Source organism: Phallusia mammillata, chromosome 4, assembly GCF_965637545.1.
Source record: "Phallusia mammillata chromosome 4, kaPhaMamm4.hap1.1, whole genome shotgun sequence".
NCBI classification, from domain to species: Eukaryota; Metazoa; Chordata; class Ascidiacea; order Phlebobranchia; family Ascidiidae; genus Phallusia; species Phallusia mammillata.
Genome location: NC_137255.1, coordinates 10,617,455 through 10,639,013, shown reverse-complemented (window position 1 = coordinate 10,639,013; position 21,559 = coordinate 10,617,455). Strand labels below are relative to the sequence as shown.

At 38.1% G+C, this 21,559-nt stretch overlaps 1 long non-coding RNA gene across 1 annotated transcript; it reads left to right on the top strand.

Annotated features, from left to right (window-relative positions):
- Nucleotides 1-19,417: 19,417 nt before the first annotated feature.
- On the top strand, nt 19,418-21,559 carry LOC145224558 (uncharacterized). The gene is made up of 2 exons (XR_013859681.1): nt 19,418-19,880; nt 21,303-21,559. It is a non-coding gene; the product is annotated as an uncharacterized LOC145224558 (long non-coding RNA).

Below are 21,559 nucleotides of genomic sequence, written 5' to 3'. Positions count from 1 at the left end.
GTTTCACTTATTGGTAAGTATACAAAAACATAAAAACAAGTGACTGATAACGTTTTTTATTGTTTATGTGTTGGTTATCAATAATTACTAGTTTTAAAAAATAAAACCCAAGTAAAAATGTAAAAATTTTGGACATACATGTTATGGTACATATATGTACCACCGTCCATTTGGGGAAAAAAAGTCAAAATTTTCGGTTTTGTTGAAAAATGCTATTGTTTGTTTTTTAAGTCCAATTAGAACTACAAAACAGCACATTTAAGGTTTTTAGTATTTTTTATTTGTATTTTAAGACATTTCAGAACAAAAGTGACTGGAACAAAAAGTTAGTTTTTCCACTGACATATAGCATTGTGGAGGAAATTTTGTTTGCTGATGTTAGCGACACTGAAGATGATCTTGCTTTAGATGCAGAAGATGTTAAGGTTCTACTAAAAGATTCTAAATTGTTGCTGCCAGTTCAATGCTTGATTGTACGGTAGCAAAAAAAGCAAAGTCCTAGTGATTAGAAGAGATCAGTAGCAAGTTGAACTTCAACAACAATGAAAATATGAAACCGAGAAATGATCCAATGTATGATAGGGCTTTTAAAATTAGGCCAGTACTACAGGATTTTAATTCATCATTTCTATCAGTCCTATTTTCTTCTGTTGATGAACATGTGATCAAATTTCAAGGGCCACAATTCTAGTATTTGCAAGAAAAGATCCAGCAAAGTCAATACAATTGAAAAAATCAACAATAGACAAAGGTGTAAGCTTTGCACATGTCAAAAGATTCAGAACAGAACCAACAACAAGTATGTCCAGTGTGACACATATTTTTGTTGTACAAAGGATAGGAAATGCTTTAAACTTTATCATGAAAAATAAGTTTCTGTGCTTGATTTGGTTGTATTTTAATTTTTGTGACCTGTTACCATTTGCTATCTATGATTTCTTCGTACAAAACTAGCATTTCCTTTTCATCTCTATGTTTTTGTGAAGCTAAGTTTACTGAACTGAAATCCTACACCGGTAATGACAACAACTATTGTTGAAATACCTGCACCATTATTCTACATTTACAATTTTTCTGGCATTTTTGTATGCTGTTGACTAGGTTTTGTTTGTTGTTTTGTATTTACTAATCAAATACATGGAATACAAGTGTTTTTAGTTAACAGAGTTTACTTACAGTGATCCTTGAATACAGTTTTTACTATAAAAATGGATTTGCACCAAAATTGAAAAAAAATTTTTTTCAAAAAAAAATTCTCCCAAATGGTTGCTGGTACATATATGTACCATGCTCTAAAATAAACAAACTAAGAAATTACAAATTTTTTTTGAGGGGAATACTTTTTTTGACCCATTTTAACTAAGATTTGTTGACTGAATTAAAAAAAGCAGTGCACAAAAAAGTGTGTCCCTCAAAGGGTTAAGGCTACCTGCAACGCTAATTTAAGACCTAGAACTACCATTGTTTACAGACAAAGCAATCGAGCGTAACATTGATGACGCAAACAGAACAAACGACCAAGTTTATGACGTAGTAATGACGCGCACAACCCACAACTTGAAAGTGCACGCTATACGCACAAATGCAACAGTTGCAAAAATAGACACCGGTAAGTTATTTTTGGAGCTCATTTCGCTTTCATATGTTCACGGCTGGTCGAAAAGTCGAAAACCCACGTGGGCGCGGCCAACCGTGAAGTCGAATACTACTGGCCCAAACAAAGCATATCATTGTCGCAGCAAAAACGGAGAAGGTTACAACGTTTCAACCAGCATCAAAAAGGTGGTCTGTGTACATAAACACTTGCAAATGTATTTTAAGGAGTTTACATTGGCCTCTTTTCTAAATTTTTGCCACGCGTGACATTTGCTATTTTAAACATTTTTATGGGTGAGAAAATAATCAATACTGACCACTGATAATTTGTTTTGCTTGTTCGGGTGTACCAAATTTTGCAACAAGCTGCAAATGGTTGTCGACGTTATAAAAGTGAACAGTGCATACAAAGAGATTAATATTGCTTAAAATAGATTTTTAGCACAAAGCTGGACGTATTTAAATCAGCACTCTTTGTGTGTCAAAAATAAAACATGTTGGGAAATCTTAATCAGACTGTTACCAAACTATGTGCGATTTTTCCACACACAAATTATAAGCATTGTTTCAAGTTACGTTTAAAGGCACTCTAATAGGTTAAGTTTTATAACAGTTACATTCTAAAATATCTTGGCTACAACAAAGAACGTGTAGGGGCAATGTCATGTTGACTTCATAGGTGCGCCTGTCGCAGATTTGTATTCCAGTCTGAACAGTGATGTCACTGTGCATAATTGTGCGTGCGTTCTAAGCTGAAAGCTTGAATACTATGCAGCATTATTTTTTTGCGGTCGCGCACATTTCTGTGTGGCTTATAGTTAGGTAGGACCTCTAGCCTCGTATATTTAGGTAAACAAACGTTTTACAGTAATTTAAGTCAAGACCTATCGATTCTAGTAACATCTAAAAATATAAATCAAAATAACGGTAAAAGCATTTGTATTCTCCATTTAAATATCTCCGATAAAAACATGGGAAACTGTTGGCCACGAATGGATTTTGCAAACAAAATCAGAATTTTGCTCCTCATTTTCGAATTCAAAGTGAGAATGATTTGCCATGTGGGAATGCTTGGTGACCGGCGGATTCAGTATAACGCCTTCAAAAGGCCTGGCGCGCATGATTTACATACGATCGCTGGTCTGCATGAGCGCGTCAGGGCTGATCCCAGTTATAAATTTATGTTCATCTTAACTGAAAGTGAGAAAATGTTGATGACCTTTGCAATGTATTTGCCCTAAACACACAATGATGCCAACAACTCGTTGAGATAATGTTTTGATTGATAGTACGATGATGTAAATCTCACCAAAAGTAATATTTCAACCACTCGTTAACAAACGTTTCTTAAAGCCAGTTCACTGGCCTCCCATACAGAGCAAACATTTAGGGAGAAACTTCACAATTCCGCAAAAGGAGAAAGTAATGCATTTCATAGACCTCCCAAGTTACCACTAGTACATGATTTCTCACACATTAAACAAGGTTCGTGCACGAGTAAAGTTTTAACTGAACGACAAGATTACATCAACCTAATCAGGAATACGCGACCTTTAAAACATAAGTTAGAAGCGCGTAAAACTTGAAAATCATAGCTGATAACCTTGTTTTTAATTTTCTTCGAGGCGAACATGGATTGTTTTAATGCTGTCCATATATAGAGGACAAGTTACAATAGAAAATCTAAAAGGTCAAACGGGTTTATTGCGACTGTGTAAACACGGTTTACAATTGTTTTGAAACTTTTGCGATTTTAGAAATCGCTTACATGGAAAGTTGAAATTTAATACACCATGCACCTGTAAGGCTAATATGGCACAATACAACAAACACTTCAAAACAAAATTTTAGGTATCTAAATGTTTCTTTGTTACAAACTACGGAGAAAATTGAGGAAGATTAGATTATCTTCAATCTTACTGAACCTAACTCGACCGACAAGAGGGCAACGTAGGTACAAGAGGGCAACGTAGAGACAAGAGGGCAACGTAGAAATCCAAATTAACATGCCTTTGTGAAAAAGGGAAGGAAGCATGAACAGCATATCGTTAAATGATCTAAGGCTCCACCCCACAGGTGAATACGAGTACAATAACAGTGATTTTCGTTAGACGTTGTTGCATTTTGAAGTCGCTACTATTGGACGGCAGAGAAACTACAAACAAATGTTTTTTAAATGTAACTTCTTTTTTTGGAAGTACAGACCTCGCAATTTGGACCACACAAAGTTAAACACGTGACCAGGTATGAAATGCAGGCGCCAAAAATAAGCAGCGTTTCGAATAAGCCGAGACACATTGGTTTCTCGTGGATTTAACATCGACGGAAGATGATCCTTACCAAACATACGTTAGAGGAAATGCACTTGAAAAAACGGCGCAAATGCCGGAACACCCTTGTTTTAAATAAACACTGATCAATGAATCAAACTAATGCGGTTGCTGATTTGGTTTGGCCAGTCACGGAATATTAAACGTAAAGGCTGCTGACCGGTTGTTGTCAACACAACTGCACGGTTAGGTCATTGTTCGTTCGACTTAAATCACTAATCCATCATTGTGATTGACGGTTGGAGATTTTGCCTCTATATAGGGTAATGCCCGAAAGCTACATCATAACGTGACTAGAAAGGTGTAAACGTTTTTCTGAAGATTCGAAGTCCGTTTTTTATACTTTTTTTATTAAGGGTGATTTGCTCTATATGCCTTGGGTATAGTTGGAAGGGGAAATTTTACGTCAGAAAGTTAAAAAAAAACTTTACACCCACTTGAAGATACTGGAACTTCCTATAGGAATCCTACACACATTACATATTACAAATCACGTGTTTCATCTAAAGCAGTGCTTTCATTTTACCCATTTGTGCGCTCGAATCCCAAATTTTTCGTGAAATTTGTTAGAACAACAAGTTTAAGGGCCAAAACGCGCATTTTTTGGCATTTGATTAAGGAATACGGCCAGAATACCAAAAAGCGCCGAGTAATGAGAAAATGTGGACCTGTACATTGTAACAATTGTCAAGTTCCAATACTTAACACGCGTGTGACGTCACAATGCATGTTTTTTCTTGTCAGTGATTGACAATGTATTGGGACTTTCGGGCGTATTTCACACAGCACGTTGCTAAACAACCCACATCAATGTTGAGCACTTGATCAAGATCACTTGGGAGAATTACTTGCAGCAGATATGGTAGCGGTTGGTCATCAACCTGGCAGTCTGGTAATGGCATCAGACCTGATAAAGATCTGAATCACTGTAGTTTACGATATGTTTGCTAATGGTGCTTTTCTGTCTGTTAGTTGTGACTCATTGGGGGCATAAGAAGAATTTGAAACTATTGCGACAGTGAGCAAACATGCGTCAAAAATGTATGATTTCTTTAAAGCTGAGGCCAATGTCTGTCAAGTTGCATGGAAGAAACACCGAAAACGGTTTCATCTCCTGTTAAACGTGACCTTTAGGGTTAAATCCATACAGTTTTGTGTCTTGAAAAATTGATGAAATCAAGGAGTAATCGTTGTTTGAATTAGTAACGTATGCAGTTTAAAGCTAACAAACGCAGAAGCAAATACACATCTGCAAACATCTCTGTTTAAAACCATCGTTTATTTGACATAGCACTAATTTGCATACACCCTGCTAAATGTTGATCTGTTTTGTCTATTTAATCCGATGACGCATAATTCGATCCGGCTGACAAATAAGGCGAGATTTCAATGAAGTTTCAAGTTGTACAACAAACAGTAAATTCGGCGAACGCATTTTCATGATTCCAAAGCGATAAGCGTGCTGTGCTGTGGTCACTCTCAAATAAAATCGCATGAAGCGGTTTTTAAAGGTAAGAACTTGGCAATTATTACGTCATATGTGTACCCAGAGGCTACACTGCATTTTAAGAAGCAAAACTCTAGTTGGTATTTCCGATAATGTGCCAGGGGTTGCTTATGTATTATGACATAAAAACTTTTACATGAGGCATTTCACAGAATCATTTAAAACAATCAAAAAGAATAATCACGTGAATTTTTCACCATCACAAGAAACGCGTTGCGTAAAATACGCCGAAAGTGGTCTTATTTGCAACACTGGGTAATTGTGCAAGTCACCTTGGATTTCGAAAAAAAGTCTGTTACTGAAAACACTTAAAGCACACAATACAAAGTTGAAAGCGATGTACTTCTTCACTTTGATTCATACTATCCATGTCTGCATACAAATTTCCAAAACAAAGCTAATTCGGTAAGCTGTTTGTGTGCAACTGCAAGTCACCACTTTCCTTCTCGTTGCGTCACGCATCGTCGGTTTTATTGACAAACAGGCCATGACCCATCACGTGACCCTAGTGTCAAGTTGCGAAGCTCGCACACGAAGCTCAATGTGATGGAGGGTTAACATGCAAGAGCGGTTGTTGTTGGCTCTTTGAAGTGGTCAACTCAAATCCTATAGGGTTTCTCCTCGATTTCAAAGACACAAAAGGATTTGTGCAAAAGGCAACTTGCAGTACACGCATAAAAACCAAAAAAACTCATAAACTATAAAATGTTAACAGTACTTCGGTCATAAAAAATGGTATAAAACTTTTTAAACGATAGATCTGTATAAAATCGCTTTTGAAAACTATTTACAACGATTCCAAAAATGTATTTGTTACAAAAATCTCGTGAGAAAATTTCTTATTCCGCGACGAGAAATGTTTTATCGTTTGGGTATTGTTGTAATCGAATATTTGCTGGGGTTTTGAGGCCCTAAAACGCATCATATAGGGCCTATATCTACAGTCACGGTAATTGGCCCGTTAAGATTATCGCGTCATCCACCAATTTATCAAAATGAAATCAGACTCTTCGTTCACCGATACTATTGAAGCAAGCCCTAACCCGCACGACTTTAGGCTTCCAAGAACAGAGTAGCCTAAAATGCACCCCATCTAATCCCTGGGATCCCTTAAAACAACTTTTTCCTGTTTATTTGCGGAATCCCTCGTAAGCGTCACCGCAGCAAACAGAGCAACAAGGGACTTTGGTGAAACCCTGGAAAACAAGTGTAGGGTATGTGATGAGATTTTCTGCTTGGACTCACACAGGGCAGCGTCTGTATTGTGTTGCGTGATTGTTCGAGCACATATTTGTTGTCGCGCGCCTGTGAGCAATTAGCTAAGCGAATTTGGTAATTGATGCTTAGCGTCGCTGTACAATACTACGCTCTGTGATGCCTAGGTAAATCTGGCAATAGCAATGCTGAGTTTGCGCAGATAAACTTGGCTTCGGCGATAAACATACACACTTTATTATCGGGAGAAATTGTTCAGTGACAACATAGCAGGCCATTGTCTGAGTAGCTTTAATCCATCCAATAGCGACGCTTTCTTCTGTGAACGGCGCTTTCAGTGATTGATACGATAAGGCTACCACGTGTCTATGCTTTCTGTTATCGCCTAGCTGCTTTAAATCGGGATTAACGGTATGTTATTACGATGAAAGTTAACTTTCTAGGCCACGCGGCAAAAGCAAAACATTACGTAGTCCTACCGCTTTTTGAAAATCAAAACTTCAGGTGCACTTTATTTAAGCGACAAAACCGCGAAGGTCGAAGCAGCAACTGAAGAGACTGGTTGGTGTCAATGCGACGAATTTCAAATTGCTTGTTATTTCGGTACATTGCGGCTGTATGACGTAATTACCAATAGTTTGCCATAGAGCAAGGGGATCGTTTTATATTCCAAGATGTGTATTAAAACGTACCGCAAACACAATATAATCTTATAAGATAGTAGGGCAGTACGTCAGCACTAGCATAGTTTTCTTTTTCGCGTCTTTGATAATGATGTGAAAGCTTATAGCTTAGTTAGTTCGGGACAATATATAAACTACATACTACTGCTTTTGAACACAATCTATAAAAATGTCTTTATCCAGTTAAATCTTTTCTTTTTTGTTTTACATCTGCAAATTCCTTGTTTATTTCAGAAATTAGCTTTCAACAGCAGTCACAAAAATCAGATGCCAATTTCTTGGTATCACGACTCATGGCTGGGGCCTCAAGATATCAATGGGGCGTCGCAAAAGATCCGCGGCAAATTCTTCACATGAAAGAACTGTCGGGATCGGTTGTAAGTCTGTCCATCAGCTCTACAATAACAATGCAAAGCCGGCCAACTTAACGCCCTTGGAATAACAAAGTTGGGAGACTTTGATGGACAAAAGCGTTTCCAGTTCCCCTGGGTCGCACGAATTCGGGAACTATTTTTTTTACTTTTAACGTTGACATTGACTGTCAAAAAGGTCATTCAACATTGACTTCAATTGTGTCAAGTTAAAACTGCACAGGACAATGATTATTTTCTTTCTGTTTTGCGAGTGGGTCAATGCTGCCAACAGTCATACAATGAGCTAGATTCTAGTTTTGGCTACAATTCAAGTTTGATTTTAATGTTTAAAGACGCGTTGTTGACTACTTAATCTTATGTGATTGAAACAAAGAACATTCTTGTGAAAGCCTCTGTTAAATTTGTTGTTCTGGTCTAAACCGGTTCTTTACCACATTCAAACATTGACAAACGTTTGAGCGCCAGCTCATAAAGTAAGTGTATCCGAACTTAACCAAGCAGAACAGCAACTAAAGACTTCTCACTCCTCGCGAAGATTACTCATAACAACAGAATTAGGCGGGCGCCACACAAAAAAGAACGAGGCGCGTGCCCCCAGTGTGTAAAAAGATCACAACGTTAATTACGCGTCAGCCACGCGCGGGGCCTATTACGTCAGAGTGACCTTTTCGGCGACTAGGCCCCGATTTTTTTCGTCGAAGATTTTAGCAAAAAAACGCGGAAAGAATGTGGGCACATCCGTTTGGCGCCCGGCGGCGTTTTGGTCATGCGGCTATCTACGGTGCATGACGCCATAAGTAGGAGGCTTAAACATCGCCCGCTGCAACGTAACGTGCCCGGCGCAACTGTTTGTTGAAGGTAACACAAACTTATCGTCCAGCGCCGGCACCGGGCCAGATTGGACCGCCATGTATAGGCTACCATCACCTCAGCTATATTAAGCTTAGAAATTAACGTTTTTTTGTACGACACACGTTTATACCCTGACCTTTTGTGCAACACAGAGGGCTGGAAAATTACAAAGTCATCGGTTGGGACACAGCCCAAACCTAAACAAGCAAGCTGCATGAATAAATGCTACATTCACCAGAGAAATAAATTTGCCAAAGGAATCGAACTCAAACAATAACCTCGCCTCAACTTTGAAGCCGACATTCGGTTATATAAACGTGTATTCATTTTACTCCAATTCGGTTCAACAAGCGGTTTTTTCGTCATGGTAACAATTAAAAGCATTGAGTACAAGGTATAAATAGATCGTTATCCTTTGGCTTATTATTTGAATTTTAAAAAGTCGTGTCACATGCAACCACACGATTTATCATGCTTGGCGATAAGGGCCAAATCCTCCCACCGCAATCACCTCACACAAGCCGATTGAAAAAAACAAGTGACGCGGTGCGTGAAACATGTTGTATGAATCACTTGTCATGTCGATTGGGGGAGGCGGACTAACGAAACCACCGTTGTTGACTTTTTTTGGTTTTACTGCTTGTGCAGGCAACGTTACGCGTGGTAATGCCTCTAAGATGCGACGCGTGGTAATGCCCTCTTATAAGAGTATACCAGTCGCCACTTGGCGGATATGGAAATAAAATAAAAAAGGTCGACAGCTTGTGATAAGGCAGTCAATTAGGGTTCACCACATCCTTGTGATAGCGGGAGCAGCGGACCGCACTTTTCACAAGTGCGCGTAAAACATACTTGAATGTTGTTGATCTCTTGCAAACGGTTGGAACTTCATCTCGTTCTTCCGCCTTGCACTTTACAGCCAGCTGTTAGTGTGATTGCTGATAGTCAGTAATACCCGGTTTCATGCTTAAAAATGTCATTTACAGCCACAAGTAATATTTTTCTGATTGTATCTTCACTTTTATGCTGTACTACCAAACAGGACCGTGATGATTTGTAAACCTGCTTTTGGACCACTACACTTTGCTACTTCTATCAACCGGGATTTTTTTAACATGATTTTGGCCGGTATAACCGAGATTTTTGGTATCCTGATGGAATCAGGAGACAAACGCAAACCCACCACACACGCATCCAAATTGTGCTCGGTAGCAAATCCAACCAAACTTGAGTCCCTGTAAGTCGCATAATTACCATAACATTGTCACGTGATTAACTACTAAATTCGGCCACACGCAGTTTGTTTCCGGTTTGTGCAATTACAAAAGCATGCAAAGAAAAATGCAAGATATATAAAATTTAACAGCACATATTTCGATTTACAAGCAAATCTACAGTGCTTATTTCTTTAATTCTTGACTTAAAAGCAACCTTTCTAACTTGACCAGGTATACTAATGTAAAAAAAACAAATAAAAACCAACCAAGTCAGAATCGCTAAAACATAACCGACCAATTTTTATCAACTTCGTCTACTACAGTACATATTTTTGAACAAGTATTCGTCTGCGAGTTTTCTAAGCTTTCCAAAGTATACAAACATCACAACCCTAAAACAAATGTCTTAGTCATTTTGTCACTAAACAACTTGCTTTTCGAATATATGTTCTAATACCAGCAGAAATGTAGCATGACTGTTCAAAGGGGATCCGTGTTAAAGAGCAATTCCTAAACGTCGTAAAAGTTTCAGGCAAATAAACCAGAATGCTGTCAAATGTTACAAACCATTGTTTCATATCACCAGAAAATCCCAGATTTTGTGGTATCTTTATGTTAGGACTGACTTGGAATACACAATGCAAACAATAAATCCATTGTGGAAAGGAAACTCATGGTTACTATTTACATTCTTTCCTATTATGCGTTTTATTAAACCTTTAACTTTTACACAATACCAGAAAGAGGGTAGTAAAAAAGCTAAGAAGGGTAGTAAAAAAAGAGGTAGTAAAAAAGCTAAGAAGGGTAGTAAAAAAAAGCTAAAAAAGCTACATTTAAATATGGTTGTTTTGTTTGTCTTTTTTACCATTTTTGATTGACCTTCAGTCAACACTAACTTGTACGAATGTTTTCTCACAAACCATATTTCACGACCAAAAATAAATATCACTTTAGAAATAAATTCACGCATACACATGCAGTCATAATGAAATCTAAACCTAGTTTAGCAAACGTAAGGTTACATAAAAGCAAAGGTGAACAGCCGATCTCTAAACCTACATATATTGCGCGAACATGTGTTTGCAAAAGGGCGAGAATGTCATTTCATACTTTGCTCTGTTGAATTCCACTTCATTTGCAGTTCGTGACTAAGTCGGATTTTGTGACAAGGGTTTTAGGCGTTGTCATCGATTAGCAAAGTGTAATTGGTTTGTTTTGGTATCACTTGACGAGATAAAATATCTTTATCCTTTGTTGCTAAAACCGCCTTTATGTATGACGATCAGTAACGACGAAAAGTGCGTTTGGCTGAGTCATCGTAGCGATGGAAGCCGTAAGTGCGGTTTACATCGAATTCAGAAATGATAAAAAACGACTTAATTGCCTTTATTTTATCAACTATAAAATGCACGAACCTAAGACAATTTTTAAGTTGTTTGCGACAACAATACAATGTTTAGTTTAGTTGTGACTTTCGGAAAGCTTGTACATTTGTGAAAAATTACTATTGTGCAAATTTTCCTTATTTGACACAACGGAAAATTTTAGCAGATTTATTATATTGCATCAGCTTCAACTATAAAATGCTTACATTATTGGCAAAAGTTGCTGCAATCAAGCAAGTTGGAGTAAAGCTTAATGCCCAGTATGTACAACACACATGTGAGTTGTCTCCTAAATCATTATTGGATACTCACCTTAGTCGGTAAACAGCAGCGAAAAGAAGTTGATAGTAGAGCAAATTCAGCAAGATCCAGACTATAGCTGCTGCTGCCTTTTAAACCGTATTTTCTCCACTTCACTGTGCCTATATCACGCTCATTACGACGACCACCAAGCAATAACGAAATGTTATGTAAATGTCACGCAGGATGCCGCCATTGAAAGTAAACACAATATCTGGGAGAGAATTAGCTGGTTAAATACAAGTTGTTCCAACTCAATGCTAAGAGACTGATCGTTGGAAACAAATTTGAAACACTAAGGTGAATCGTGTGTTATAAAACAATTAAAAGTATTTTATTTCCAGAAATGCTTTGTTTGGATTGGCTGATTTGTTTGATGCATCATATTTTGCTGGATGATAGTTTCAAATGGAATTTTGCAAAATTTATTTTAAACAGTGTCGAATACAAGAGAATTGGGTGAGTTCACGCTGAAACCCTATTTATCTGTAGCAAACCGCTCGCATTGTATAAATGTAAACTCTTTGCCTCATGCAGTTGGGCATCTTGCTGGAAAATTGATTGTTTTTTTAACTATTAAGCTGATATTTTTAAAAGTTTAAATTGCAAAATTGCAAACCAAGGATTCCTGAAAAAGAAGCAAAATAATAAAACTAATTGTAAAAAAGTCTGGTTTCAAAGGGAATTTTGCAAAATCTATTTGAAACAGTGACGAATAGAAGAAGATTCGGTCACTTCGGTGAGTTAGCACCGAAACCCTTATTTAACTGTGGCAAACCGCTCGCATTGTAAATGCAAACTGTTTATCTCAGTTGGGCATCTTCTGTTTGATGTTGGTAAAGCACCTTCATCACTATCATTGTAAGGTGAAGATCAAAGTAAACTTCCCACACTGAGAAAAAAAGAGAAAAAAAAACTGAAAAATGGTACTAAAAAGGAGAAACAGTTGCTCAAACAAAAGTTTTATGAGCTCTGAGCATCACGATCAGTCAACAGAGTGAAAATCATCCACGCCTTGCTCGTATAATGGATGGTAAATATCAATAGTGTCGTAAAACGTTGGGCCACTTCCGACTTAGTTCATTTGTGAAACAAAACTTGCACAAGTTATTTTTTTGCAAAGATTTTAAAATATGATCAAAAAAATTTCATATTTATTGCTTAATTGGCTATACGTTGTTGTCACTTTTAAAGCGTTGTTCTCATGGAGCAGGGGCGGGCAACATACGGCCCGCGGGCCGGATCCGGCCCGCGGCGGGATTTTGAGCGGCCCGCAGACAGTTTCAGGTCTTACATGATAATGTGGCCCGCGGCCACAGTCTGCCGCAATCCCCCACTACTTGCTTACTGCGTCAAATTATAGTTATAACGGTCAGTAACGCTCCCCAATAGCAAAAAAACTTTCCCGCCGTTGTTACCATCGCACCATACATCCATTGTTACGACATAACTGCCAACCTTGCGTGTGGCCTGCTTTCACTGTTTCCTTTGTTTCCACACGTGTAGCCTAGTTAGTGTTTCAGCAGTATCTAAGTCTGTGGTGTATGCATTAAATTTGCTGTGGCGAATAATTTTATGTTATATCAGTTAGATTGTTTGGACTGTATTGTATTTGTGATGTTCTTGAATGTATGTGGTTTAGGTGGTCAAAAATCCGTTTTAAATCACTGGATAAATACGCGATTAATGTATATCGATTCAGGAATCCGGCCCGCCAAGTACTTCATTTCCCCATATCCGGCCCGCCGACTGGAGAAGTTGCCCGCCCCTGTCATGGAGCATTGTCGTAATTAAAAACACATGAAAAACATTTCGTAAGATTCATTTGAAACATATCTAAAAATTTGTGTCTAGTTAACATATTTTTCAACAAAACTTATTTGCTGTGTGCAAGCAAAACGTTTTTTTCTCAGTCACAAAACCAATAAAAAATCCAACACGTCAAAAAAGAAAAGAGCAAACAGCCTGTTGGCATATTCTCCACAAAAATACAAGTGTGTTATTATGCTGCATAGTTTACGACCAGTGAAGAGTACACAAAAGAAAAAAACGAAACAAAGTTACCAGTCAAGATTTCTCAAAAACTTTAAAACAGATTGCGTCAATGTCCAGGGTCTTGGACGCATTTGGGTGAAGAGAAATATCACGACTTTTGGAAACAAACACCTTGGCGACAATTAAACCAGATGAGTTTGCTTATGAAGGATGAACGCTGGATGATATTAGCTAAACTAACAGCGATAATAGATTATCATTAAGCGTTACCATGGGGATACAAGGTAGTAATTGCGTTTGTGGCAAAGGGCACCGCGTCACTGTGATGTCATAGCATAGGTGGGGGGATGGATCGCGCAAACAAACTCGCAAACTCTCGTGTTTGCACTTTTCCCAAGTAATTTCCCAAGGCCTTCGAGAGAAAAATGAAAAAGGAACCCTGAAGAAAAAAGGCGAGGTACAATCTCTCGCATGTCACGTTTGACTGTTTGCTCGCGGCGCAAAAGGTGAAAGAGGTTGCAAAATATTAGTTTTGTTTGCGATCCACTGATAACGATGTCCCTTCATCCGAAATGCACACAAGGCTGTCCCGTGTCTGTGTTCTGTCTGCTGTCGCCGAGTGGCCACTTCATACCATTGATAAACACATTTTCAAGTGATGGCCTAGTCGTTACCTGGAGAGGGCCACTCCACTTCGGGAAGCTGTCGATTGGGAATCCTTCCCCGGCGGAAGTCGAATAAAAAAGAGGCATTGTTTTCCATCGTTTCCTCCAAATGTAACAAAACATTTGCTGCGCCCAGTGAAAAATATCGGGGTTTCTAATAATTAAAGACATTAAAAAAGTCGGCTGGCTTGCGCAAAAGCTGCTGGCCTCTCTACTAATGGTTGCTTCGGAATCATCATGATGGTAACGACTTATAGGTACATGTCAATAATTTGTAATTAACAGCAAAAGAAGAAAATGGTGAAATTGGGGAAACAATTCGACCAAATGGTTGTAAACGATTTTTGCATGTGGCAACGCGTTTGCTCGTAATTCTGTTAATACTAGTTACAAGCAACGCCATTAAAACGAGGGCGGTTAGAACAAATATTCACCGTCTTGCTACCAAAGGTGGACAATAGCTAGCGAGCAAAGCGACGCCATGAAATACTGACACGCAATGAATCTTGGCGCCTTGCCATTATATCGGCAATATGAAAGGCGCAAAGCTCGACATAACACCGTGTTCCGACTATTTACCCACAGTCAGTGTTTGTTTTGGCGAAGCATTGTCAAACACTGATTGCAAAGCAAATCAACAGTGACATGTAGCCATAGTGAGGTCGCCGACCACCAGGCTATGGAAAAATTGGCGTCGGACAACTTTTCATGATAAAAGGAACATGGCATTTGGGCGTGGAGATACGTCGGATATTTCAGTGTTGTTTGTGACTGAAACGTGAGTTTGTCGCCATTTGAGATTACGTAAAGCTTGCCATAAGTAACCGACCTTTTCCTGTCGCCCATCGCTTGTATAAGTGCGTAGTTTTTGTTGTAATTTTAATGGGTGACACTAAAACGCTGAATGGGCGGGACGGGCCGAATGGGCGGGAAGTCGTAAAAACCGCTGAATATCGGGTTAAATTGCTGACAGTTAGTGCTACTAAGGTTGGGATAAGGTTTTATAATAGAAAATCATTAAAAATAATTCCCCCGGATACCTTCCGCGACCGAGCGAAACATTCAGCGGCCGAGGGAAACATTCAGCGGCCGAGGGAGACTTCCCGCCCAAGCATTTTTGCTGAATGTCAGGAAACAGCTGAATAAGTTTTAGGCAGGGACATTTTTTGATTCACATACTTTTATAAAACCTCAACCCAACCCTAATAGCACTAACCGTCAGCAATTTACCCGATATTTAACGGTTTCCGCGACGTCCCGCCCGTCCCGCCCGTCCCGCCCATTCAGCGTTTTAGTGTCACCCATTTTAATAACGACGCACGCCAGGTTCGAATAAAACGTACAAGACGATTCAGAAAATTATAAGTTCAAACTCAAATTCAAGTAACAAGCGGGGTTTTTCTTCAAGAATGAGTTACCAACAAACACCTTAAATCAATTTATTTACGTTCCGGTATAATTTAGCGTTTGTTAATAGAAAAGGTATAATAACAAAATATCGGATACCCTCTGGAAGTATTTTTGGATTACATCGTTGAATGGCTCAGAACGAAACAATAATAACTCAACGGTGAGTTTCGACACCAAAACTTATTTAATCCCTATCCCCTGACACGTGAAAAAATAAAGATTAGGTAATATCCTCAGCAGAAATAACAAAAACGCGTAGGTATACGGGGATTTTTTAGATTTACTTAAATATACACCCGAGGTAGTTTTACAAAGCCTCAATATACATTAAGCTCTTTAGGGTCTATATTTATGATTTAGTGCGCCCTTGGGTCAAACCAGCAATGACACTGATGACTCAATTATGTTTAGATATATTTGTTTAATCCAGTGTATTTGGTTCCAGGATTTTATCGGGTTGGTTAGATTTTCATGAATTTCAGAGCCAGGCGTCTAAAATACCATGAAATAATCAGTTTGAATCATCGCAAGTTGAGCGGATTTGACATTCAGAAATATTTAAATGCTGTCATTTTATAAATAGGGGCTGTTGGAGCAATTACACCTACGCTGCATGCCGCAGATTCACTGGCCAACACAGTTTTTGGTGTCTTTAATGTTTAAATTGATATTGACTAATTTTGGGGTGCTGATTTCAAAAATCATTACGGTTTTCTTTAATCAGGTCAACTTTTTAAGTTATTTACAAAATCAAAATTTATGACCATATTGATTTAATGACTTTAAAATCATGCTTTTATGTGCTTGTTAAAGTTTTGTTACATTAAACACATTAATTTCCTACAGTGCAGTCAGTTTCATAGCATGAATATGCGTTCTATGCTTATGCTCTGTCTAAAAATGGTTGGTGCAGGCTAGCGGTAACTTTAAACTATACATGTTTTATGGAGTGATTTTCAGACCAGTAAAGCAAGGTGGTAAAACTAAAATTAATAGTGGCTAGGTCATCTAAAGGTGTTGCATGAATTACCAAGATGGTTTATGCTACATTACTGGTGAATACCCATACAACACAACTAAAAGGGGAAAAAAGATCTGTATCAAATGTGCATATCTTGCACACTTCGATGTGGCTTTAGGGGTTTAGGACAAGCAATGGGCTCCACTTACCTAATGTTAATTGGAATATTGCAGTAATGGACAAAAACAGTAGAAAGGGACTGAAATTAATAGAAAGAGTACATAACTAAGTTGTTAAGCGGTCTGAAAAATTGAGTACGAAAATACGTTTAAAGCTACACTTCCCTTAAAACGTAGGGGATATAAATGATGAGAATTAAGCGGAAAAGTTCCAACAGGATATCAGTAAAACGAAACGTGTCAGGGAAGATGGAATAATGTGGTCCTGGCTAACTGCTGTTGGTCAATTAAACGGGACGATATTGCTGCCACTCAGCTTCGAAAGTTACCAAGGTACATGTGTAGGCCTATACCTAATAACTTACAAACTTGAAACATTTTTTTGTTTTTTTGTGTTGAATTTTGTTTGTTAGGAGTGTCCACCTGTTACATTTAAAATTAATTTCGAAATTTTGTTCTTGAAATAATGTTAATTCCAAATAAAATACTCAAAACCAGTTTCACTATAGTGGATACATATAGATTGTTTTTCAAACGTGGATGTACCATAACAGGAAAACTAGACGTGATACAGATAAACCGATTGCATTTTTGAAATCAGGCCACTAGAATTAGTCAAAATCAGTTAAAACATTACAGACACCAGTAAAAAATATTTTTTTGTTGCCCAGTGTTATGTTACATGTGATCAGAAGTCTCAAAATACGCCGCTAACGTCAATGGATTAAGCTACTTCAAAACTAGGATAATAATGCAATGTAGGCCTGAGTTGTAAGCGGGTCAGAAATCGGATTCCGAACCCGAATCGTTTTTGAGAAACCCGTTTATAGGCCCGAAAGTTTGATTGACTTGAGGCCTGATAATTCAAGCCTCAGAGGAAAGACCAAGATAACAAACAGGCGTTTTAGAGCTGTTTGCCATTTGGTCAGGTCCAGGCTACTTAGCTGGTTAAATTTATTCAAAAAAATACTGACACAAAGTGTAAAGTCAGGCCCGAATTAAGCCCGTTTGTTTAAAGAAACCTATGCCCGAACCCTGCCCGAAAAGCCCAAAAACTAAAGGCGTCAAATAAACACTGATGGCCGCTTTTAGGCGCCCTTGAAATCAAACTAACTTATGAAGCAAAATTTTCTTTAAAACACCACCATTGACCTTTTATTCTAAAATAAACTTTTAACACAGCTACCCAACTGAGTCAATAAACTCCCACGTGAATATACAGGGAGTTGTTGCAACCACGAAAACCTTACCAAGTCATTTTACTTTTGTCGGTTCTTAGAAGTTGACTTTGGAAATTTATTGTAAAATAAAACCTCACAAAGACTACAAATACATCATCCACCAAACGAACAGAACTTGACCACATAACGTTTTACAAAACGAACAACAGAGGAAAACTTATGTCAGGTTGTGTAGTAAGGGATTGGCATTATACATCTGCAAACATTTCGTCGGCAATCTTTTTTAATCCGTTGAAACGTCAATATTGGTGTCAAGCATATAAATTTGCTGGATAAAAAATAGAACCTGTTAGTACAGTGATTGGATGTGTAGTAAGCTATCCTGTCAAGCATTGATGTTGTTGTATTTTTTAATGGTTTCAAGTTTTACTTTTGGTAAAACATAAGCTGACTGTTTTTTTTTCGCGAAGAAATCAAGGTATATAGGTTTTGGGGCAATCACTCTCGCAATTCAAACTACAATGGTTGTCAATTCAGACACTACCAAACAAATATTTTTTTTTCAAGTTTTCTGTCCAAACGCTGCATAATCATTGTATGTAAGCTTAAAACACGTTTAGCAAGTGGTCAAATTCTCATCACAGCCATTTGTTAGTACGACACACCCATAAGCGTGAAATTACTGGCACAGATAGCATACAGATACATAATAACAACCAGAAAACACTTTATACATTGCCACCCAGCATCGTGCCGCTGATAAGGAAGCGATCAGAGCAAAGGGCGATTTGGCATGAGTTTGTTGAAATATTTAGAGCTTGTTTAGGGCGTTAAACTCACTTCACTCACGTTTAAACCGATAAACATTTGACTAATGTATCTTTAACGGTAGCGAGTCATTGAATTTGGCCTCGGTCTCATTAAAGTGCGAGTAAACCAAATGTAAAAATAGACATTTGTTGTTTTCTCGAAAAATGATCCCGCAGCATTTAGGATGTCATCCGTAAACATTACAGACAACATTCGCTTTCCTTAAACAAAAACATGCTCATGATTTTAAGTGTTACGGGAGCCACGTAGTCTGTAGGTTGTTTCGACTACTTTTTTGTTTCGTTTTGAGTTAACTCATACCACGCGCTTGAAATCAAAGAACGACACATTTTATGACACGTCCAATTTTGAAAGAGCTTAAGCAGGACTTCATTGATAACGCGAATACCTTAAGCTTTTGAAATAAACTAGATTTGAAAAAAAGTTATGTTTTTTCTGACTTAAGCTTGCTTGGCAAATTACTTCATTTTAGTTGAATTGTTTGAACTAGTTGAAAGAGTAAAATTTAAATCAATGGCACTAACAAATCGCATTTATAACATCTAGTTAAACTTTCCTTTTTTTGCATCTATTTTTTTTAAATCTTTGTTATCATAGCATTCCAAGTCGTGAAGTGAAACTGTATTGATTTACAACCAATTATGTTCGGCCACGCCTCTTACCACCGTCGGACGCCCATTCATAAAACCAAACCGCCGCCGCTTCTAGTACACGTGTAGGAATATAAATATATCGCTATGTTCCTGGAAACACGGAGAAAGTAGTGGAACTCTAAACAAGCAATTCACAATCATACCCAATGTCGTAACAGGGTGCCACTTGTTCGTGATCTTACTCTGGGGCGTAAATGTGTCGTCAAAACGTAAATTGAACCAGTTAACAAGGCTCATGTACTTTGGCTCTCGCTTTGATGTCCTTAAACGCGCGACCACAGCTCTGTGATCGCTAGACAGACGGTGACAAAACATCGAGCGAACCTTGTGTCAACTGCTAGGAAAGTGGGTGGGACTTCTTGCCTTCTTCATCCGTACATCAAAGAACTGCGTCATGTTGGCTGTAAAAGTGTCAAAAAATGACAATGTGACATCGGAAGTTTTTGCCCGCATAAGATTGGTCGTCTTTTTGCACGCCACAAAATTGTTTGCCTCGCGTATTTGAAAACGTCGCCACTATTGAAGCAGTCGTCAAGAATATGTCAGGTGATATTTTGCATATTAAACTATAACTATGGATAGGGATTTTGACTAAAAAAAGACTTGTTTTGAGATACTGCTGATTATTTTCAAAGAATGTTTGTCTAAAATTTCAATTATTTTAAAGAGTTTTTTCGCGAAAACTGACATAATGATTTTGATTTTATTTTAAACAAAAACATTAAACCACAGAAAACATATTTTAGTCGTTTTATTTGTGCACAAATGGTCGTCAACTTCACCCGCTCCGTTTTGTTGGCATTCAAATCGTGTAAAATCGTGATTTGCTCGTTCCTTAAATCCTATGACAAAACTAATAAAAACGCTTTTAGCTTTTCCCCTGCCGTAAATTTGTATATTACTCAAAATACGCTCCCGAATCGACGGATTACGGCATTTTCGCTGGTTGCTAATAATAGCGCACCATATCGCACAAAGGACATCAGTGTGCTGCCAAATTCTCCACAACAGAAGCTCTCAGCTATTTGAAGACCATTTTACGGCAATCTCACTCAAATGTACACAGATCCGGTTGCTAAACCCCGGTCTATGCGCGGCTAATAGCATAATTTGTGTCACGTGTCACGTGTGTCGTTTCTGAATGGCAGTTGCATGGCGACCTTGTGCCACCGACAGGGTAATTTTGCAAGTGACTGCCGCCGGTTATAAACAGAGTTTTGTAGTATTTAATGGCTAGTGTTACATATTCTATGTTCGATGCCACTATGTTTGATGGTAGATTTAAACAGCTCAAGAAAAACAGCCTCACGTTGTTGTTTTATATATTGGCTATTTAATCAATTTTTCTCTGGTTTAAAAAACGGAATACAGCTGATATGCCGGAAGATTGATTTTTAGTGTGCCATCACAAAAACAGCCATTTCGATAATTTTTCGATGAACATTAAATAATTGAAGAAACAGGTTTGGTTGACACAGATCGTGAAACAATGAAATCAAAAGAAAGAGGCAAAATTGTCATTAGGTAGCGTTTTACGGAAAAAAGACGAAAAAGTTTCTCGCCCTAAAATAGGAGTTACCTAAGAGGTTGCACGCTTATAATCATTGAAGTGTGACCAGATGGCGATGAGATAGGCCTTGTGACGAAACAATCTGACGGCTTTGTATGTGGCGCCACCTAGTGGAAACGTGTCCCAGTAGACAAAGCGAGGTACTCAGTTGTCGATAAATTTTAAACGGAGGTTGATGAGTTAAACAAAGCGCGAAACGAAAATATGTTTCAATGCAACTTGAGGGCTGTGTGAACGGTTGCTTTCAGGGATATTAATTAGAATTTGGTTGCAAACGCTGAACATTTTAACAATCTATCGGTATCAAAGAATTTTATATGTGCAAAGTGTAATTAACATTTTCAAAATACTTGAACCGTAACCGAAATAAATTGTGATCCTGAAAACAATTTCCACAGATATATCAAAGCAACAACACAAAGATACGAGTCAAAAAATACCAGTCAAAATACGTGAATGACTCGGCAGTTGGCGAAAAGACGATTCAAACCTGATTGTTGGTATAATCCCTGTTGACAGTCGATCTCCGACACTGGAAAAATTACCTGTTACGCCGCCTGTTGCCCCTAATGTGTTTTTGGCTCACCAGTTCTGTATATTCAGACCTTTGTAGATTTCAATAAACCGGATTGACTTGTTGTACAAGAACCAACTA